This window comes from Pseudophryne corroboree, chromosome 5 (assembly GCF_028390025.1).
Source record: "Pseudophryne corroboree isolate aPseCor3 chromosome 5, aPseCor3.hap2, whole genome shotgun sequence".
Classification (NCBI taxonomy): domain Eukaryota; kingdom Metazoa; phylum Chordata; class Amphibia; order Anura; family Myobatrachidae; genus Pseudophryne; species Pseudophryne corroboree.
In genome coordinates, this window is record NC_086448.1 from 48,831,241 (window position 1) to 48,852,930 (window position 21,690).

A 21,690-nucleotide genomic window follows, 5' to 3' on the forward strand; every position below is an offset into this window, starting at 1 on the left:
TCACCTTTATGTTATTCTAATTCTATTTATAGTCAAAACTCACCACCAGATCATGTGTGTGTGTGTAAATCTGGTTCTGATACTACCCCCGCTGACCTCACCTCACTGCTGAACAGTGTATTCATTGATAGTGGTGCATCCTGAGACACTACCCCTGTGCCCCAACACTTCGCGCCCTGGGAGTTTTGCTGTATGATCGATCGCCTGTGGTATTAAACAAAAAAACGTTTTTTTTTGTAAAATCTGTTTAGCCGCTCGGCTGAGTGTGAACAGTCTATAATGTGAGATCTATGGACCCTGCCAGAGCTTGGCGCACTGGAAACGTAAACGGGGACTTCACTGAGGTGTATTTCTGGCTTTTCCTATGTAAGCAATTCAGCACGAGGCTCTTAATTACATTTTACTACCACAAACCACTGGCTGATGCTGCGCTTCGTTACAAAGTTCATTGGATGGGTGACTGTGTGTAATAAGCCAGTCATCTTGCCAGAGGATGACCAGAGTATAGTTGTGGGTGTTGGTGAGTTTATTTGCTGCTCGAATTGTTTAAAGCATCTTTGTGTTTACAAACATAGATTTGTTGTTGCACTTTGGTTTTGTTCTAGCGGATTATGGATTACACTTGTGTCAGATATTGCTTTGCTGCCATCTATAGTCGGACTGGGATATTTATTTGTCATTTATTTGTTCTTTAGACTTAAGGTAGCAATGGGCGATATACGACCCTACCGAGCCCCCACCTACGGCCCCCAGCTCAATCCTGCTTTGTCAGATTTGCGCTTAACATTTTGTGTATATTTCATGCTGATATTTATTACAGATAATGACTTGCTTTGATTAGATTGTGGAATTATTATTGATGTGAATACCTTGTTATTGCAGGTTAGTGTGCCCCTGAAGTGTAGCCGTTTCCCTAACACTAATTTTAGGAGACGGGAATGTTTTGAGCACTTGAAATTGTGAGATGCAATATTGAAGACTTGTTATACACGTATTTATTTTCATTTTTGCCCGTTATGTGTTTTAAAAACTCCGGCTCTTCCTTATCCTCGCGCATAGTTTTCCTGTATTCCCTTTGTTATTTATCTTAAGTCTGTACGTTCCCATTAAACAGGCTCCTCCCACTTCTGTGAAATCACAACAAAACTGTGCTGATTTCTGAGAGAAAACCTGGTGGTGGAGGGGGTGGGTGGAATTATTGGTTGCAAAAAAACAAGCTGTGTTACTGTATGTTCTGTCACAGATGTATCCGGTGTGAATTCCTCTTCATTATAAATCACTAAATTATCTCATATTTCTTGTGGCATGGTTTTACTTACGCAGAATACGTTCTTGTACGACACACCTTTAAAGTGACCATGTTACAGCTCAGTGAACAAACATCTGTTTTTGGACCCTCAAATAAGGAAATAACTTTCTGGCTCTTTGTTTAAAATAGATCTACATTACGCTGCCCAAAGTTCACATCCCTCTCGGCAGCCAAGAAACTGCAAAAAATAAATAAACCGCAAGTCTTTCACATCTTTCTTTTTTTTTTTTTTCCCCCTCAAGACCGAGAACCACTAGAGCTAAGAATTAATGTAAGAGCTATACACACTAGAGCCAAAACATAACGATGAACAATAAAAAGCCATCCACAATTCATTAAAACGTAGGCGATACCTACAAAATGTAGGTTTAGACTGCAGACTTTGTGGTAGTATTGTTTTAATTCAGGCACTGACTTAATTTTAGTAGGCATGATTCGTGTGTGGGGGTAGACGGCTGAAACCCCTCCAGTGTGTTTACACAGTGACTGCATCTGGTACAGGTCAGAAAGCTGAAACCATTGTTATGTCACCTGCTGTTGCAGAGATCTCATTGGCTCTACAGCTATGTATGAAACATCCCATCACCACTGTTCATGTCTGCAAATCTGTCAGTCCCTCTGCAGCTGATCAGCTAGAGCAGGCCTGGCCAACCTGTGGCTCTCCAGTTGTTGTAACACTACAAGTACCATCATGCTTTGCCACAGTTTTGCTATTAAGGAATGCTAGAACAGTACAAGGGCATGCTGGGATGTGTAGTTTCACAACATCTGGAGAGCCACAGGTTGGCCAGGCCTGTGCTAGAGTGCACTTCTGGCCGTCTGCAGCAGGGGGGCGGAAGCGAGAGTATAATGGTGACATTTAGCTAAGTACAAATACTCTCCTACGTATCCCTCAGGTTGGGTACGGACAGGGACGGAATGGGGAATCTGCCCTGGTATATGTGATGTACGCATGTCACAGGGGGTTGCGCGCACGTCCCGGGGGAGCGTGGTCGCAACGCAGCACCCCCCCATTACCATGGTAACAGACGTCCCTGCGGTGCAGACACGACACACGGGGGCGTGCCGTGAGTCGGGGGCTGTGCGCGGCCTTCCCAGCTCTCTGTGGACCGGACCGGGCCACCTACCCATTGGCCCTTCTGGCAATTTGTCATAATTGCCAGATGGGCAGTCCAGCCCTGGGTACGGTTGACCGGCGGTCAGCAGACTGACGCTGGGATCCCGGACGCCAGAATGCCGACAGGGGGGTGAGCGCAACGAAGCCCCTTGCGGGCTCGGTGGCTTGTTGCGTTCGCCACAGGTTCTGTTCCCACTCTATGGGTGTTTTGGACACCCACGGGTGGGAATAGTCCTGGGCCCCCTGTCTGTGGGCTGACCGCCAGGTTCATAACTACATCCCGTATTTCTCAGCTCAGTAATGCACATCAGTTGTCCCTATTTTATACTAAGGGGCAATGTATCAAACCTTCTAGACATGACCAGTGGAAGTGTGGCCCATACCAGCTAATCCAGTTTTTGCTATAATTTTATAGAATGTACTGAATAAATGAATGCTAGAATCTGATTGGTTGATATGGACAATACTTCCACTTGACATCCTTAAAAGACTTAATAAATCTCCCCCTTTAATGAAGAGACTACTTTCTCTTGAATGCGTTAGATTTACCTCACACTTTGCAATTCCCTTGCACCTCTGTAGGATGTGAGGAAAAATGACAATGTCGGCCGGCATGATGTGAAGTTCCAAAACAGAACATCGCGTTGAATTGAATTTTCCCCTTAGATTCTAGCAATAGTGGAGGTGAGGAAAACTGAGTTAATAAATTGCAGTCTCTTGAGTAAATTGATGGATGTTATGTTTTGTTGGATTCTTGCAGGTGTTACCTGATTACAGCCAGTTGCAGGGAGTGCACTCTTACTCCGCTGACAGCAGCAGAGATACAGCGGCTCCCACCCCAGGCACAGTAAGTGCACAACCAAGCCTGAAGCAAAATAATTGCTTTGAATTTATGATTAATGAACCCAAAAAGGTATTTAGACTGGGTCACCTGCAATATTTTTCTTGTGATACAATCTAGAGTTTATTCTTCAATAACAGCGGTAACCGTGTAATACTCAGTACATACAGTAACACGCAGAATATGATGTGTCTGGTTCTGCACAATCAATATAACAGCAATACGGGATTATACTGTATAATGCAATATCACATGCACATAAATGCAATATTTTACCTTACTAACTATACTAAAGATACAGATTAACAAACCAGTACAATTTTGCAGCAGCCCCACAGAACTATTTAGCCGTGCCGGAGCAATTCAATAAGCGGGCATTACCCCGCACGGGAATGCCCGATGTTGGATTGAACCTTGCAGCAATAGTTAACAAGAAAACGGCAAAACCAGGGTTCACACGTGGGGGAAAACCCATTGAATATGCGGTTTACGCGGAATCAGTGGGTTTATGCGTGCGTACCCCCAACTTTTAGGCACGAGAAGAATGCAATTTAATTGATTTTAGCCAACAGTTAGCACTGCTAATTGAATATCCCGCCATGTATACTGGTGAGCTCAAAGAAGACTCTTGGACATTTTAGTTAGGTTAAAGGAACTTTTATTTATATCAAAGACGCTCTGTACAGTAAGTAATCTTTATATGGCGTGAATGGTGTTTCCGGCATTTTTAACATATAGCATTTTTCCAATACCCCAAGAAATCACAGTTCGGGGAATTCCCGGTTAAATGTGTGGGCGGATTCAGTATTTAGAGGTAGACGGGATGCCGGCTGTCAGTATCTCGACAGTGGCATCCCGCCCGCCAGAATGCCGTCAGCGGGGTGAGCGCAAAGAGTCCCCTTGCAGGGTCTCTGCGCTCGCCACAGAATCTTTTCCCACTCTATGCGTGTCGTGAACACCCACGAGTGGGAATAGTCCTGTTGCGCCGGGATTTCGGATGACGGAATTGTCGGCTGACGGGGTTCCGGCTTCTGTATCCTGACCACCGGGATCCCAACAGCCAGCAATTTAAACGCATTCCATAGTATGATCCGCATTAGTTCAAGGCCCAAAATCCTTGCACCCATCGGACCTCATTTGCAAAACTGCCAAGGAGCCGTGCAGTGAGTCCTGTTTGCTGGAAGTCTCGCTCTGTGCCTATATTTCCACCTAAGGTATGGCATTTGCTGGCGATGTTTATACCGAGCGATCTGGGGAGCAGAGCTGAGTGATTGCTTTTCTTGCCAGGTACGACGTGCTGTCCAGATGGGTGCATTAATGTATTTTTCTGCGATTACGCCCTGTACTTACACGAGTAGAAGAGGATTATTTGTACGTCCTTACCCGCAAAACCTTGTTATATGGATTTATGGGTAAGGACGTATGGAATAGGACACAAGGCGTTAAGAATTTCTTTACCATATTGCTAAAGCTATCGCTCACATTCTGCAGTTCGCTGAGGTAAGACTATTTTTAAAATACGGTCTTATGTTACTGAAGTTCTCCCGAGAATGGCAGTCTTCCCAATATGACAAAAACAAATGGCCACAGAATAACAGGATGAGCGTTACATACCCTCCAGACTTTTCTCATGGATAAAGATAGCTGGACAGCCTCCTAGCAGCAGAAACTGTGGCTCATTCATATGGGGCATTTCACAACGCGTGTCCGTAGTTAATGAAATCTGTCCTGCGGCGCGTTTTAGTGTGACCCTCTGCCACTAAAGTGGGTGATAACTTCTTACTGCCAGAACTGTCACTGCAGAAGTTGAGCGATCACATATTGGGAACATGTGTAATATGAGACTTTCATGACCACTGAGGTGCGCGTCCTCCGTGTTATTCCCAAACTGTTAAAGCACGGTCACTGGGGATTTCAGTTGGCCAGGGGCACAGGCAAAGATTAATTACAGCATACTGGGCGAAAAAGAACATCGGGAGAGCTGGGGGTGGCAACTAGGGCTAACCCCTCCCCTTAGTGCCTAATCCTACCCCACCCGGGCCCTGACCCTAACCGTGAACCCCAATCAGTCACCTTCGTGAGAGCTGTCCGTTGCTGAAATCTTCATGCATACTGTGTCAATAAACTCCGCTATACATGCAATGAGTGTCGGGAATGCGGTGCTTGATGCATCTCTAGGGGATGAGTTCAGCATCCCGGCTGTTGTGATGCCGGTGGTCATATAACCGATGCTGTAAACCCTACGACGTTCAGGAGACCGGCGCCGGATCACCAACAGCTGACTTCCCGAAGGTGAGTATCGGGGGTTCACGGTTAGGGTTAGTGCCCGGGGGGGGGGGTTAGGCACTAAAGGGGGTGGTTAGTCCTAGCCGCCAACCCCCAAGGGTTAGCCATAGCCAACGCCCCCTGATGGTTAGCCATAGCGGCCACCCCCCAAAACTTAGGGTGGGGGGGGGGAAATTTCCCCTCTGAAGTCGGTATCTTCAGTGTTGGGATGCCGCTGTCTGTCATGAGACTGCTGGCAGTCCGACATCTGGGATTTCATATGTATTCCCTCCCCTAGATATCCAAAATATTATCACTTCTATTAATAATATGGAATTTCTAAAGCATCAGCATTTTAGGTATTGTCTGTAAATATAAAGCTGACGAGTGATAAAAATGATGTTGCAATGAGTTGGTCTGACCCCTGAACTCTCTCACCGGTCAGCGACGCCACTTCCGGAGAGATCCGACATAACCCACCTCTACATCCTCTGAACACCTCTGTTATCTCCCACACTTACTCATTGCACACCACCTCATGATGACATCACAGACGCTCCTGATAATCACCCATCGACAACATCACATTATTAACAACCAAAAAAACTTAACTGTATAGAAGAAAGGAAAAAGGCTCACAGAGATCCACAGGCCACCTACATAAAGAAAGGAAGAAAAAAAAGGAGAAAAAGGACGAGGACATTTCAAAATGTACAATATAATAGATGAAAAGAAAAAAGGTCCTGCTAAGGATTATCCATATGCTAAGAGAAATAGATGAGTGAGGTAGAGCAAGAGAGGAGGAGAAAGAGTGGGGGAAGCGGTGAAGAGAAAGAGAGAGAGTAGGAAAGTGAGAAAGTAAAACCCTAGGGCAGGCATTCCCAACCACGGTCCTCAAGGCACACCAACAGTCCTGGTTTTAGTGATATCCAGGCTGCAGCACAGGTGACTTTAATTAGTAGCTCAGTGATTTTGATTTAACCATCTGTGCTGCAGCCTGGATATCACTAAAACCTGCACTGTTGGTGTGCCTTGAGGACCGTGGTTGGGAATGCCTGCCCTAGGCAGTACCAGGGCAACATCTAGCATAATAGACGTACAATGTGCCTATAGGGTTCTTCTTTGAGCTTCTTTAAACTAAGGAGGAGATACAGAGCTGAAGGTATCTCAGCCGCATCTCCATTTGCAGCTGGTTGGGCGTAACTGGCAAGCAAATTAACATTCACACACAGACTGTTTTTCCAAGGGTGTTTTGTGGGCATGTAGACGGAATAGTCTGCTATGCAGAGGTGAGAGTACACAGTGATCTGTCAGATTCACCATGGCTAGGGTTGGGGCACACGTGAGATGATCTTGGAGGTGCCATACTTTGGTAAAGGGACGTATAGAGGTGGCCCTGCCACACACATGCGTCCACCTCCTCCTGTATACAGCCGGCGAGCATGCAATGCAGCCGCAGGTGTCTTCCCCCACTATCTTTTACATCTCTGCTCCCCTGGAGTGTAGCGGTGGTGTAGAAGGAACCCAAACAGTCCAAAATGCAGAGCAAAGAGTAACTTGTTTCTCAATCGTAGAACATATGTACTTCCTTTTTAACAAATGCGTGCTTCTATTTTCAGTGTGTGTTAACATATATACAGTATATATCATGCTGGGTACACTGTGCATGCTGTATGTACAGTGACAGGTTGTGGGAGTGCGCCACTGAATGCAGTGCAGGAGAGGTTGGTCTGGTGACTTCCTACTCTTGTACTATTTTTAAGCCCCATTCATTTGACATCTGACTTCTATGGGAAATGCGCTTGAGCAGCAGTGAGTGGTCTCTGAAAGTCACAGCTCTGGGAATAGAATTGTACAAGGTCCAATAAACGTGTTTGTATAAATTTATAAAAAAAATATTTTTTTTTTGTGTATTCCGTTCCATGTCCTTTAGTATAATACATGCATCTATGGCCTATTTTTATACGCTCATAGGGGGTAATTCAGACCTGATCGTAGCAGCAAATTTGTTAGCAGTTGGGCAAAACCATGTGCACTGCAGGGGGGGGCATATGTAACATGTGCAGAGAGAGTTAGATTTGGGTGGATTATATTTTTTCTGCGCAGGGTAAATACTGGGTGCTTTATTTTTACACTGCAATTTAGATTTCAGTTTGAACACACCCCACCCAAATCTAACTCTCTCTGCACATGTTACATCTACCCCACCTGCAGAGCACATGGTTTTGCCCAACTGCTAACAAATTTGCTGCTGCGATCAGGTCTGAATTACCCCCTAATTTGACTTGTTGAATTCCATGTAAGCTCTTTTATTTGGAAGCCAGTGAAGTTTGTTTCCTGTAGCAGTATAGCTTGCAGCAGCTCCCATTACGCGTTCTACCTTTATATTTATAGTTTTGTAAGTTTACAATTGTAAAGCGCAGTGGAATACGCTGACGCTGGATAAATAACTGTTTAATAATAATCTCCGCAATCTGTGCACGGTGTTATTTTGGTGCATACTTTGACTCATTTGACTAACCGTCCGGCAACGCTTGGGGTGGCAGTTGGTGTGACTTCCCTATTTTGGGCGGTGATGCAGCGCCACCACTAGAGCCGCCACTGCACGTGAGCTTAAAGGAACTGGAGAAATGAGCGTGTTGGGAGCCTTCAGAGCCATTGGGAAAACTTTGCAACTCTTAATTAGAACTTTTGTTCTTAAATAGTCTCCTAACAACAAAGTGTTCCAAATTTATTTCCAGCCCATATATGTTCCCTGTTTCCCAGGCTCCCATGGTCATCGAGTTGGTTATAACGGATGCATCCCGGTTTAAATTGTTGTCCGGGTCTGTGTATTGGGAAAGTGATGGCGGCATGGTAGATTGTTGAGATGCTGGAGTTCTCTTTTATCGTGAAATGAGTTCCACGGCGTAAAGTATCTCTAATGACTTCTGTAAGGATGTGGCTGTATGTGCGGCTTCAAGTGTTATAGAAGGGTCGCAATGAGTGTGGGTGCGACAATCCAACAAAGCACCAAAGGATATTCATCAGTATAAGCAGCCACTTCTAACACCTACAACTGTATACTCAGGCCTTATGCGTGACGCTCACACCGCAAGAAAACTAATGTGAATTTTCAAGTAGATTTGTCAGTGATATTAGTAGAAAATACACCGTAAAGGTCGCCTATTATCCCCTGTTTTCCTGTCTTCATTTATGCCATTATCTGATCATTTGAAATAAGGTTTTGATTTGCCTTAAGGGGTTTATAAAACGTCAAAAAAAATTAAAATTGGTGATGTTGCCAGTAGGAACCAGATTATACCTACCACTTCTATATTGCATTTTAGAGAATAATATAATCTGGTTGCTATGGGCAAACACCATCAGTTTTTATTTATAGAAGCTTTAGTAAATCTGCCCCTTTAAGAGTTTTATATTTTGAAGTTGTATGTTATATTCACATTGCAACTGTCAGTGCCAAAATACTCCACACTAAGTAGTTCTCCATCATGGATAGCTAGCATAAGGTCATATGCAACAAAACGACTGGTGTAGTACTGGTGACCGGCGGTCTCCTGACCGCCGGTCACCTTACCGACGCCGGGATCCCGGCAGCATACCGACGCCGGGATCCCGGCGGGGAGGGGCGAGTGCAGCAAGCCCCTTGCGGGCTCGCTGGCGACCTGCGGTCGCCACAGGTTCTATTCCCACTCTATGGGTGTCGTGGACACCCACGAGTGGAAATAGTCCCTGTTGGTCGGCATGCCGACCATCTGGATAGTGAGCCGTCGGGCTCACGGAGGAGGTCATGTGACTGTCGGTCAGCTGACCGGCGGTCACATGAATACCACCCAAAACGACAGCCTGTGTGGGTGTATGTGGGTGTATATGTGTGTGTGTGTGTGTGTATGTATATGTATATATATATATATATATACGTACGTATGTATATATAATATTATACACATATACATACAGGTTGAGTATCCCTTATCCAAAATGCTTGGGACCAGAGGAATTATGGATATCGGATTTTTACGTATTTTGGAATAATTGCATACCATAATGAGATATTATGGTGATGGGACCTAAGTCTAAGCACAGAATGCATTTATGTTACAAATACACCTTATACACACAGCCTGAGGGTAATTTTAGCCAATATTTTTTATAACTTTGTGCATTAAACAAAGTGTGTGTACATTCACACAATTCATTTATGTTTCATATACACCTTATACACACAGCCTGAAGGTAATTTAATACAATATTTTTAATAACTTTGAATATTAAACAAAGTTTGTGTACATTGAGCCACCAAAAAACAAAGGTTTCACTATCTCAGTCTCACTCAAAAAAGTCTGTATTTCGGAATATTTGGATATGGGATACTCAACCTGTGTGTGTGTGTGTGTGTGTGTGTGTGTGTGTGTGTATGTATATATATATATATATATATATATTCCTCAGAAAACACGGCACTGGAGACTGATTGCACAGAAAAGCATCACTTGTATTGCAGGTAAATGCACGTTTCAGAGCTACCGTTCCGTCCTCGGTACCATACAAGATTAAATCACAAGACAAACATAGACACACAGGTCCCCGCCGATCACCGCCGCCACACACCTGGTTCCCGTTCACGACCGTCACGCTCCCTTCCGCTTCCGCTCCTGATGTCATGTTGCTATGGCGACGCACCGCTTGCGCGTCGCCAGCCTCACTGTCCACGGAGCAGGAAGCACTGGGTGCTTCAGCTCAAGACAAAGGTCCCTGGGATGTTTGTGGCTGGATCCTGGTCGGGACCTATAACAAAACCAGTGACAGACATTATACATAACACATAAATACATACACAAATCATTATATAAACATTAATGACATACTACCACTTAACTATATAGAAGACTCCCAGAATTATAATATATTACCCAAGGAACTATTAGGGCCCTAGACGCAATTATATATTAAATTCAATACTATTAATGGGCCAAATTGCCGTATACAGGTCCACACTCACGTTTAAAGACACTCGCTGGGGTGCCATCCGATAATGAAAACCTATTTAGGGTCGCCAATCCAATCCACAAGTAAAGAATGGGAGCACTCGCCAGTCTTCATTAAGCAGGTTTTTAATTAAAGTATCATGCCAGACAAAATCGTATCAACGTTTCGGTCCACGTTTGGATCTTTGTCAAGACAAAGGTCCAAACGTGGACCGAAACGTTGATACGATTACTTATATTTGTATCACCAGTGATTGCAGAGTGTAACACTATGCATTCCTAGCAAAAACAAGCCGTTGCATTTGATTTAGTAATCTTACAATGTTTCAAATAACAGTGAAGTGAACCTCTTAGACAGTTTCATACTAGAACCTTGCAACATCCCCCGATGAATCTGCTTACAGAGGATCTCTCATCCTGACTGACAGCTGAAAGTCTGTGTACAACATACAGCTTTTACACTTGTATTTTTGTATTTGCTTTAGACTTATTTGTGGGGGAGGGAGGAAGGGGGGTTTGGTCATCTCCAAATTTACTGCAGCGCAAAAGAGAAATTGGATAATAATAGCGTTGAAAATCGGTATATGAAGATTAAGCCTGAGACACGTATTAGCTTGTTTCTAATGGATTAGGAAGCAGAAGTTCTTTCTATAATTGCTGTTCAAGCTTTTAAGCTCTCCTCTGCATTATCATAGGTAGAATGGGGGTTGTGCAATGCATAAAGCAAGTCTGTTGCATTTAATCCTTCTCATAATTTTCTGCAAACTCTCATATCTTCCTTGTTTTATCCTGTAAGAATAAATCACTTGTAAAATACTTTTCGCTCTGAACTAAGAACAGAACAATGGAACTTTTTTTGAGAATAGGTGGAGCGCACTCAGACTTAATTGCCTCAACGTTTTATACATTTATTGGGCAAATTGTACACAACCGTCCCCCATTGGTGTGAGTTATTTTACGTCTGTGCAATGGAGGAGTATAGTTTTAGATTTTAATTTAACATTATCACTGCTAATTATTATTATTATTATTATTATTATTATTTTTTTAATTGGTGGAAAGTAAAAATCTATTTTATAGATTTATCTACCCTCTGTTCATTTTGAACTTTTCAATTTTGGAATAGTTTTCGTTTTGTGTAATGTGACTGGAATCTTCCTGGTCGACTGCGTTTTGTAGCAATTTTGAGAGGATGTTTATCATTAAAGAACCAATCTGGCAATTAGTGGGATTTCAATTATTTAAAAAAAAAAATTTGATTCAGAAAATATAGCTCAGGCAGGTTATATTGACAGTTTTTTTTTTTTTTTAATATAATTTTTATTTATTTATGCTTATTTAAAGAAATGCTTTCTCCTGAGTATACTCCGTACTTTGCAGATAAATGCCACCAACGTTTATGCCACAGGTAATAGTGGGGCAGATGTATTACACCTGGAGAAGGGACAAAGAAGTGATAAAACGGTGTTAAGTGCAAGGTGATAACGCACCAGCCAATCAGCTCCAATATTTAAATTAACAGTAGCTGATTGGCTGGTGCGTTATCACCTTGCACTTATCACTACCTTCTGCCTTCTCCAGGTTAATACATCTGCCCCAATGCTTTTGCCCTTTAAACTCCAATAACGATCCCTACCACCAGCAAAAATGTGCAATTTCATATGCAATCGGATTATCTAGTTAGAATATGGGGAAAATGTTTGCGTCCTCTACTCCAGAATACAGACAGGTTCTTGCAAGTAAGAGAGAGAATATTTTCTCTTAAATATTTAAAGCTGCAGAACCTGCCTCCAGTAAATCTGCAGCGGTCTTACAGCGTGACTGTCACGGAATTCCGTTCGCTTAAAAGCCAATTGGCAGCGATGTGTTAAATTTTTTTTTTCATTATTTATTTTTTAATGTTCTGAAGACGCTTTTCAGACCTCACTGAGACTCGCGACGGTCACCTGTGAACAAACGCAGCACGGTTAAACAAACTAATGGAAGATCTATTTATATGCACTTGTGCTAGAGTGCAGACTGTCCCTTTTATAAATGGATTTTACACCTTCAGCCGACTTTAATGTCCTGAGGCTCTTGCCAAATACATCCGTTTACAGTATCTTCCTGGCTTCTTTCAGCGTGTGGTGGGGGTTTTATATCCACATTTTTATATCGTGGGCTGTGCTTTTGTAATATATTTATTTTATTTTATTTTTTTGCCATTGGTTATGGCACAAATGTATCCAATGTAATGTGTATTGCTGAGCTAGCTCATATCTGAGGTTTGCCATCATAAATCGTTTTGCATGGTAGGTCTAGATAAATATTCCAGCATGCAGGGGGCATCGCATGAAACCACAGAAAATACTTTCTGGGAATCCAGATTAGTTCAGCAACAACATGGAAGCTCTATATTTCTCTATATCAATAGCAATTGATATAGAGAAATAATGGTGGTCAGTCCGGGTTGTTCGCTCGCTAGCAGTTTTTAGCAGCTGTACAAACGCTATGCCGCCGCTCACTGGGAGTATATTATTGCTTGGCAGAAGTGTGAATGAAAGGATCGCAGAGCGGCTACAAAATTATTTTGTGCAGTTTCTGAGTAGCTTTAGACCTACTCAGCGCTTGCGATCACTCCAGACCATTCAGTTCCTGTTTTAACGTCACAAATGCCCTGCGTTCGGCCAGCCACGCCTGCGTTTTTCCGCACTCTCCCTGAAAACATCCACTTCACGTCGATCACTCTGTGGCCACCAGTGCGACTGAAAAGCTTTGCTAGACCCTGTGTGAAACTACATCGTTCGTTGTAATAGTACGTCGCGCGTGCGCATTGCACCGCATACGCAGAAGGGCCGTTTTTTTTTTGCCTCATCTCTGCACAGCGAACGAATACAGCTAGCGATCAACTCGGAATGACCCCCAATGTGCAGTTGATTACCACCCAATCAGCACATCTAGTGTTTATACAGCATCACTGTAGTAGTATAACAGTACTGTCCACGTTTCAGAACCTTTCTTGGGGGGTGAAAACGCTTGCGCACGGGTTTTCCCTGACACTCCCAGAAAACTGTCAGTTACCACCCACAAGCAGCTTCCTCCTGTCAGCGTGCGCATCACTGTGCGATTGAAATTTAGGCACCAGCCTGTCTCTGTCTGGGGATGCCTGTTTGCCGACGCGCGTGCGCATTGCGATGCATGCACAGTGTATCGATAATGCCCCACTGTACGAAAACGCACAGCAGCGATCAGGTCTGAATCACCACATTAGAATGGCCTGAAAGGCAGTGGAACCCGACATAAAGTGACCGCTCTGCCGAGGATCCCAATTGTGGCAGAGATTCTAACGGGATGTGGCGCAGGTGAGACTGTGTTTATACCACGTATATCACTTGTCCCCAGTGATTTTCCCTTCCAATTCATGTGCCTGCAGTTTGCTGTAAGCATTTGCTTTGCTATGACGATCAACAAGTCGCAGGGGTGGACGCTCAGGGCTGCAGGCGTAGATCTCAGGACCAGCTGCTTCTCCCATAGGCAGCTCTATGTGGCTTGCTCACCAGATAATAGTTCCAAGCATCTTTGTGTTAATCTCTGAAGGATAAACAGCAAATATTGTTTACAAATTTTGTGATCAGTTTGTACAATATAACATACACATCACAATATTAGATGGCACTACTGTCTTTGTACAGTTAGCTACGCTGAGCAATAACAGACATCCACGCGAGCGAAGCCGCGGGCAAATGCTAGTGTGTGCTTATACAGTGTGTGTGTGTGTGTGTTATATAATGGGATGTGGTCAAGATCCCGTCTGTCAGGATCCCAGCAGTCTTAATACCGATGCCAGGATCACCTCAAGATTATTCACAAGCCCAATGTCGGAACATCGAAAAGGCCAGGAGACCGACACCCCCATCCCGGCAGATGGAATCCTGACCATAGTATAACCACATTCTCAGGTTTAGGGCTGTGGGAGGGTTAGGTTTAGGCTTCAGGCGGTGGGTTAGGGTTAGGCTATGGGGAGGGTTATAGTTAGGCACCCACAGGGGGGTGGGGTGGGGTTAGGCTGCAGGGGAAGGAAGCTTAGGCAGCGGGAATGGGGGTTAGGATTAGGAATCTCCGCGCGTGGGGGTTAGAGGGTTAGGCACTAAGGGGGGAGGTTAGGGTCAGGCTGCGGGAATGGAGGGTTAGGGGATGGGAAGAGGGGAGAACACCCCTTACTCACCCCTGTCTGTCCTTTCTGCAGCGGGATCCCGGCGTCTGTATTATGACTGCTGGGATCTCATACTCTATCTAGAAACAAAAGAATCAGCGGCACTCAGCAGACTTGTGATAGAGTAAAAAAGTCTTTAATCCGGTCCTACGCCGTTTCGGGGACTGCGCCCCGTCTTCAGGGACAAATCATACACAAATACAACCCACAAAGAATACACTTATATACCCTCCCAAGCAGGTACTCAGTACCAGGATTAGACTCACCTGTCCCGCGCCGTCGCCGGCGTCCCGTCCGTCAGAGCGTGTGCACTCGTCCCGGAGCGATGACGTCAGGAGACAGCGCCGGGCAAGGAGCCAATCCGGAAGCGTGAGGTCTGCGTTACTAGGTAACCACTGTAACCATACCGACCCGAGGGTTGGTCTTGCGTGCTGTCATAAAAACATAACAAAACAAAAATGTAACACTGACATCACATCACCAGACAATAAATGAATACATCAGTTAAAAAACACGGGCGACCAGCAATACAAAGCAATTCCCGGCATCACAGCTAGTACCTAAGTCTGAGCATTGGTGATTTAATAACCTAGTAATTAATTGATGTTACTAATACATTTCACTGTCCTATTGTATGTTAACGCACTTTAAAGTAATTTAAGGAACTTAAAGTTATACTGACAGTTAGTGAATGGACCAGTCAGATGAAGCACTATACTGTGTTTACTATTTATAGAAAACACTGTAGACCTAGTGTCTCATTCAGCCCCCTCGGTGACAGGGTGCCAAGGACATAAATCCACCTGCTTTCCCGTTGCATGAGGACGTTGTTCCGATCCCCTCCCCGATGGGAAAGAGGAACATGGTCAATAATGATAGCTCACATGCTGGCTACCGTATGCCTGGCCTGCATGCAGTGCCGAGCAATCGGCTGTTCACTCGCACCCTTTTCTATCGCTTGCTTGATGGCGCTACGATGCAGTGCCATCCTTTCTCGGAATTGCCTCTGTCTTGCCAACATAGGCTAGCCCACAGGGACATTTTAACATATAAATTACATGTGTAGTGGTACAAGTGACTCGGTGACGGATCTTATATTGTTTCCCCGTTATAGGGTGACTGAATGAGGAACCTGTCATAAGTGTGTTACACGTAGAACACCCAAGGCAACGAAAACAGCCTACTTTAGGACGCAAAAAGGGAGATTGTATTTGTTTGGTCAGTGGGAAAACATCCAATTTAACCACTTTATCAGCAATACTTTGCCCTTTGGTATAACTGGGGAGTAACCTAGTACCTTGTAGGGCTGGTAATATGTGGTCTGCATTGACTAGTGGCCAAAATCTCTTAGCCTGACTAACTATAGAGGTGGTGGCTGTGGTATACCTGTTGACCCACGGGATCCTAGGAGCCTCGTGTGTCAAAGCTGCCGATGGAGTTACTGCGGAAGTCAGTAAGGACTCCCTGGCGTGTCGCATAACTTTGGTCTTACTGACTAACAATTCATCTCGTGGGTATCCTCTTGCCTGAAATTTATCCACCATCTGGTCTAGTGTCTCAACTAATTGCTGTGGGTCAGAGATAATACGCCTAGCCCTCAGCATTTGGGAATATGGTGAACCCTTGCGTGTGGAATACGGATGAAAGCTGGCATGATGTAATACCGAATTCCTGTCAGTTGGTTTAACATATAAATTAGTATGTATCACTCCTGCTGTTACCTTAATGGCTACATCTAGAAAGGGAATCTCATGCTCAGACATCTGGTAAGTAAGTTTAACTGCCCCATCTGTTGCATTATGCTCATCTAATAATGCTGATAAGGACTCAGCACTACCCCTCCAGAAAATCAATAAGTCGTCTATGTACCTCTTGTAGAAGTACAGCGACGACTGGTCAAGAGAGCCAAACAGAGTAGTTTCTATAGAGTACATGTATGCATTAGCGTACGATGGGGCCACTGGGGGACCCCATCGCACAACCTGCAAGTTGCAAATATATGCGCCCATTGAATGTAAAGTAGTTACGGGTCAACACTAATTTTAACAACTGCAAGAAAACTTCTATTGCTGGACCTGTATATAGCGGATTGTCAGTAATGAGATCCCGTACAGCCTCCACACCCGCATCATGTGGGATGCAGGTGTAGAGGCTGGTGACATCTGCACTGCATAACATCAATTGCTCTGTAGGTAACACCATATGTTGTAGATGTAGATCAGAGGTTCCCAAACTGTGTGCCGTGGCTCCCTGGGGTGCCTCGGGACACTTGCAGGGGTGCCCTGGGTTGGTGGTCCAGGACCAATTCAAATTATTCATGGTCAATATAATAGGCAAAACCAGTGCTGGTGGCTGCCAGTCATAAAATATGTGTCCAAACAGAAGCAAATCTTGTCCCTCACCACACAACTGACCCTAAGGATAACATATAAACGCGATCTATTTAATGTAATATTTCTTTTCTAAATTACTCGATAAGAAATTTTTGGCCTAGGGGCGCCATGAAAAAAATTCTGATATTCTAGGGTGCCGTGATTCAAAAAAGTTTGGAAACCACTGATGTAGATGTATCAACAAAGTAGTCGTATCCTTCAAATACGAAGGTACCGCTTGAATACAAGGGTTTAAATATGCGTCCAGAAAGATCGCCACTGGGTAATACAAGGAATTTCTGGCTGACACAATAGGTCGGCCAGGGGGATTGGTCAATGACTTGTGCACTTTAGGAACAGTGTAAAATAAAGGCACTGTCGGGTAATCAACTTTCATAGCTTGTGCTTGCTCTAGGCTCAAAGAGCCAGTCAATGTTGCTTGCATCAGAAATGCAATCTATCGATCTATCTAACATACATACATACATACAATTAAAATAAACTGCATATTGCAATATATCTATTATAATGACAAACGGTCCTGTAAGCCCTGGTGCTCCTGTATACGTGTGTGTGTTTATGCCCTTAGTTTTAGGGTTGCCATGGTTTTTTACCATAGTCCTAGAATACCATTTATCGCCGGTGTCTGTGCCGGATATCAGTGTGTTTATTGCAGCAGTACACTGTATTCACATTTATCTATTTCAGCGGCTGCATCTTCTTCTTTTTTCATTTCCTGTCCTGCTCCATATCACCATGTCCTCAGCCAGGGTGTCTGGGCAGTTCTGCAACGGTTCGTGAGAGGGAGGGCAGAGTAACTTTAGCCAGTTTCAGCATAAGATCCAAATGCAAAGCGAGGGACGCAGGTGGTTCTCATTTGAATAGGTCATCCTAAAATAGATCCTTGTTTATTTACTGAGAAGTATTCTCTTACGGATTCGTGCAAAGCGTCTCCTAATACTGATTCCAAATGAAACCAGTTGGGTGCACGACCATTGCTCTATACAGATGGGAGTTTAACCCCACAATTGTCCTGCACCAGACACGCACTAGTCTGTCCTGTTTATTTATCAACAGTTTCTTATAGCGCAACATATTCCGTTGCGCTTTACAATTAGAACAACCGTTATAGAACAAAACTGGGTAAAAACAGACAGACATGGAGGTAGGAAGGCCCTGCTCGCAAGCTTACAATCTATAGGGAAATATCATTCTAGAAATATTACTATTCATCGGCTTTGCTAATATTCCACAAATAAATAATTTTAAAAAATGGTGCCCTCTCCGTGTCCCAACATTCTGTGTGAATCGTATTCTTCCATGAATGTAATATCCCTGTGATGTACGATCCTATCTGCTCACGGCACCAGATGGTTGGAATCCCAACTCCAGTCATTTCCAGCTCTCCATAAACGCAGATGCATTGTCTGCTTGTGTTGCTGATACAGCTGCCCCATTGCCAGAGACCTTTCCTGGTGTCCTATAAACCTACGCAGACAATAGACCACTCTGTGGGAAAATAATTCATCCAGGTCTGCAGCGCCGAGAGCAAAATAGAAACGACCAACATTTTTTATTTTTTTGCAGTCTCTTTCCTTTTATAGAGTAGGCTCCCCCCCCCAGCCGTTGTCAAACTACAAGTCCCAGTACGGCCTGACAGCCAGAGAACAGCAATGCTGTTGCAGTCCCATTGCACCCTTTCCCCATACAGTGTTTCAGATGTTGCCAACTTGTGATTCGTAAGCTGGTGTTGAACTACAACTCCCAGCATGCCTTGCAGTTTGAGTCTATGTCATCAAATTCTTGTTGCAGTGGTAATGTGTATTCATACTGCAGAGTTTAGAAAGGATAATGGGTCACTTGCATTATGCACTTGTACCTTCAGCGGGATGCGGTCAAGATGCCGACGGTCGAAATACCGACGCCGGAATCCCGACCGCCACAATCCCGACATATTCTCTAGAGATGAGCGGGTTCGGTTCCTCTGAATCCGAACCCGCCCGAACTTCAGGTTTTTTACACGGGTCCGAGCAGGCTCGGATCTTCCCGCCTTGCTCGGCTAACCCGAGCGCGCCCGAACGTCGTCATCACGCTGTCGGATTCTAGCGAGGCTCGGATTCTATCGCGAGACTCGGATTCTATATAAGGAGCCGCGCGTCGCCGCCATTTTCACACGTGCATTGAGAGTCATAGGGAGAGGACGTGGCTGGCGTCCTCTCCGTTTAGAGAAGAGAGAGACACAGTATTTTCGGGGAGCATTATTAGGAGGAGTACTACTGTATACTACTATACTGCTTGCTGAAGTGATATTTATAGATTAGATAGTGTGACTGTAAGTGTATTATCTGACTTGTGGGGGAGACACTGACAGTGGGGAGCAGTTAGAGTCTGAGAGCAGGACTCAGGAGTACATATAACGTACAGTGCACACTTTTGCTGCCAGAGTCAGTGCCACACTGCCATTGTTGTGACCACACTGACCACCAGTATAATAATATATTTTGTGATTGTCTGCTTAGGCCTCGGAGTACTAGTTGCAAGTTGCAACGTGACCTGTCCTGAAGTGACCACCAGTTTAATAATCAATCACCACCAGTTTAATTAATATATATATATATATATATATATATATATATATATATAATATTGTATACCACCTACCCGTGGTTTTTTTTTTTTTCATTCTTCTTTATACATACTACTATAGTAGCTTACTGTAGCAGTCTGCGGTGCTGTGCTGACCTGACAGTGTCCAGCAGGTCCGTCATCAGTCATTACATAATAAATATATATAGTACCTGTCCGGCTGCAGTACTAGTGATATTATATTGATTTCATCTCATTATCAATAATTTATCATCCAGTCTAGACTCTATATTAGCAGCAGACACAGTACGTTAGTCCACGGCTGTAGCTACCTCTGTGTCGGCACTCGGCAGTCCATCCATAATTGTATACCACCTACCCGTGGTTTTTTTTTTTCTTCTTTGTACGTACTACTAGTATAGTATAGTAGCTTACTGTAGCAGTCTGCGGTGCTGCTGAGCTGACAGTGTCCAGCAGGTCCATCATCAGTCATCATTACCTAATAAATATATTATCTACCTGTCCGGCTGCAGTACTAGTGATATTATATATACATACATATATATATATATATATATATATATATATTGATTTCATCTCATTATCATCCAGTCTATATTAGCAGCAGACACAGTACGGTAGTCCACGGCTGTAGCTACCTCTGTGTCGGCACTCGGCAGTCCATCCATAATTGTATACCACCTACCCGTGTTTTTTTTTTTTTTTTTTCTTTCTTCTTTGTACATACTACTATAGAGTATAGTAGCTTACTGTAGCAGTCTGCGGTGCTGCTGAGCTGACAGTGTCCAGCAGGTCCGTCATCAGTCATCATTACCTAATAAATATATTATCTACCTGTCCGGCTGCAGTACTAGTGATATTATATATACATATATATATATATATATATATATATATATATATATATATATATATATATATATATATATATATATATATATTGATTTCATCTCATTATCATCCAGTCTATATTAGCAGCAGACACAGTACGGTAGTCCACGGCTGTAGCAACCTCTGTGTCGGCACTCGGCAGTCCATCCATAAGTATACTAGTATCCATCCATCTCCATTGTTTACCTGAGGTGCCTTTTAGTTGTGCCTATTAAAATATGGAGAACAAAAATGTTGAGGTTCCAAAATTAGGGAAAGTTTAAGATCCACTTCCACCTCGTGCTGAAGCTGCTGCTGCCACTAGTCATGGCCGAGACGATGAAATGCCAGCAACGTCGTCTGCCAAGGCCGATGCCCAATGGCATAGTACAGAGCATGTCAAATCCAAAACACCAAATATCAGTAAAAAAAGGACTCCAAAACCAAAAATAAAATTGTCGGAGGAGAAGCGTAAACTTGCCAATATGCCATTTACCACACGGAGTGGCAAGGAACGGCTGAGGCCCTGGCCTATGTTCATGGCTAGTGGTTCAGCTTCACAGGAGGATGGAAGCACTCAGCCTCTTGCTAGAAAACTGAAAAGACTCAAGCTGGCAAAAGCACCGCAAAGAACTGTGCGTTCTTCGAAATCCCAAATCCACAAGGAGAGTCCAATTGTGTCGGTTGCGATGCCTGACCTTCCCAACACTGGACGTGAAGAGCATGCGCCTTCCACCATTTGCACGCCCCCTGCAAGTGCTGGAAGGAGCACCCGCAGTCCAGTTCCTGATAGTCAGATTGAAAATGTCAAGTGTTGAAGTACACCAGGATGAGGAGGATATGGGTGTTGCTGGCGCTGGGGAGGAAATTGACAAGGAGGATTCTGATGGTGAGGTGGTTTGTTTAAGTCAGGCACCCGGGGAGACACCTGTTGTCCGTGGGAGGAATAGGGCCGTTGACATGCCTGGTGAAAATACCAAAAAAATCAGCTCTTCGGTGTGGAAGTATTTCACCAGAAATGCGGACAACATTTGTCAAGCCGTGTGTTGCCTTTGTCAAGCTGTAATAAGTAGGGGTAAGGACGTTAACCACCTCGGAACATCCTCCCTTATACGTCACCTGCAGCGCA

At 44.1% G+C, this 21,690-nt stretch overlaps 1 protein-coding gene across 6 annotated transcripts in view; it reads left to right on the forward strand.

Annotated features, from left to right (window-relative positions):
* Positions 1–21,690, forward strand: part of ST3GAL1 (ST3 beta-galactoside alpha-2,3-sialyltransferase 1) — a 147,523-nt gene that overhangs the window by 24,306 nt on the left and 101,527 nt on the right. For 3 of the 6 annotated variants that reach the window (XM_063921240.1, XM_063921244.1, XM_063921245.1), the window contains exon 2: positions 3,187–3,339. The exons of 2 other annotated variants lie outside the window; for them this stretch is intronic. The gene's annotated coding sequence lies outside the window, so the exon portion shown is untranslated. The remainder of the gene's footprint in view (positions 1–3,186; positions 3,340–21,690) is intronic. One more of the 6 variants, XM_063921242.1, reaches the window with a different exon arrangement.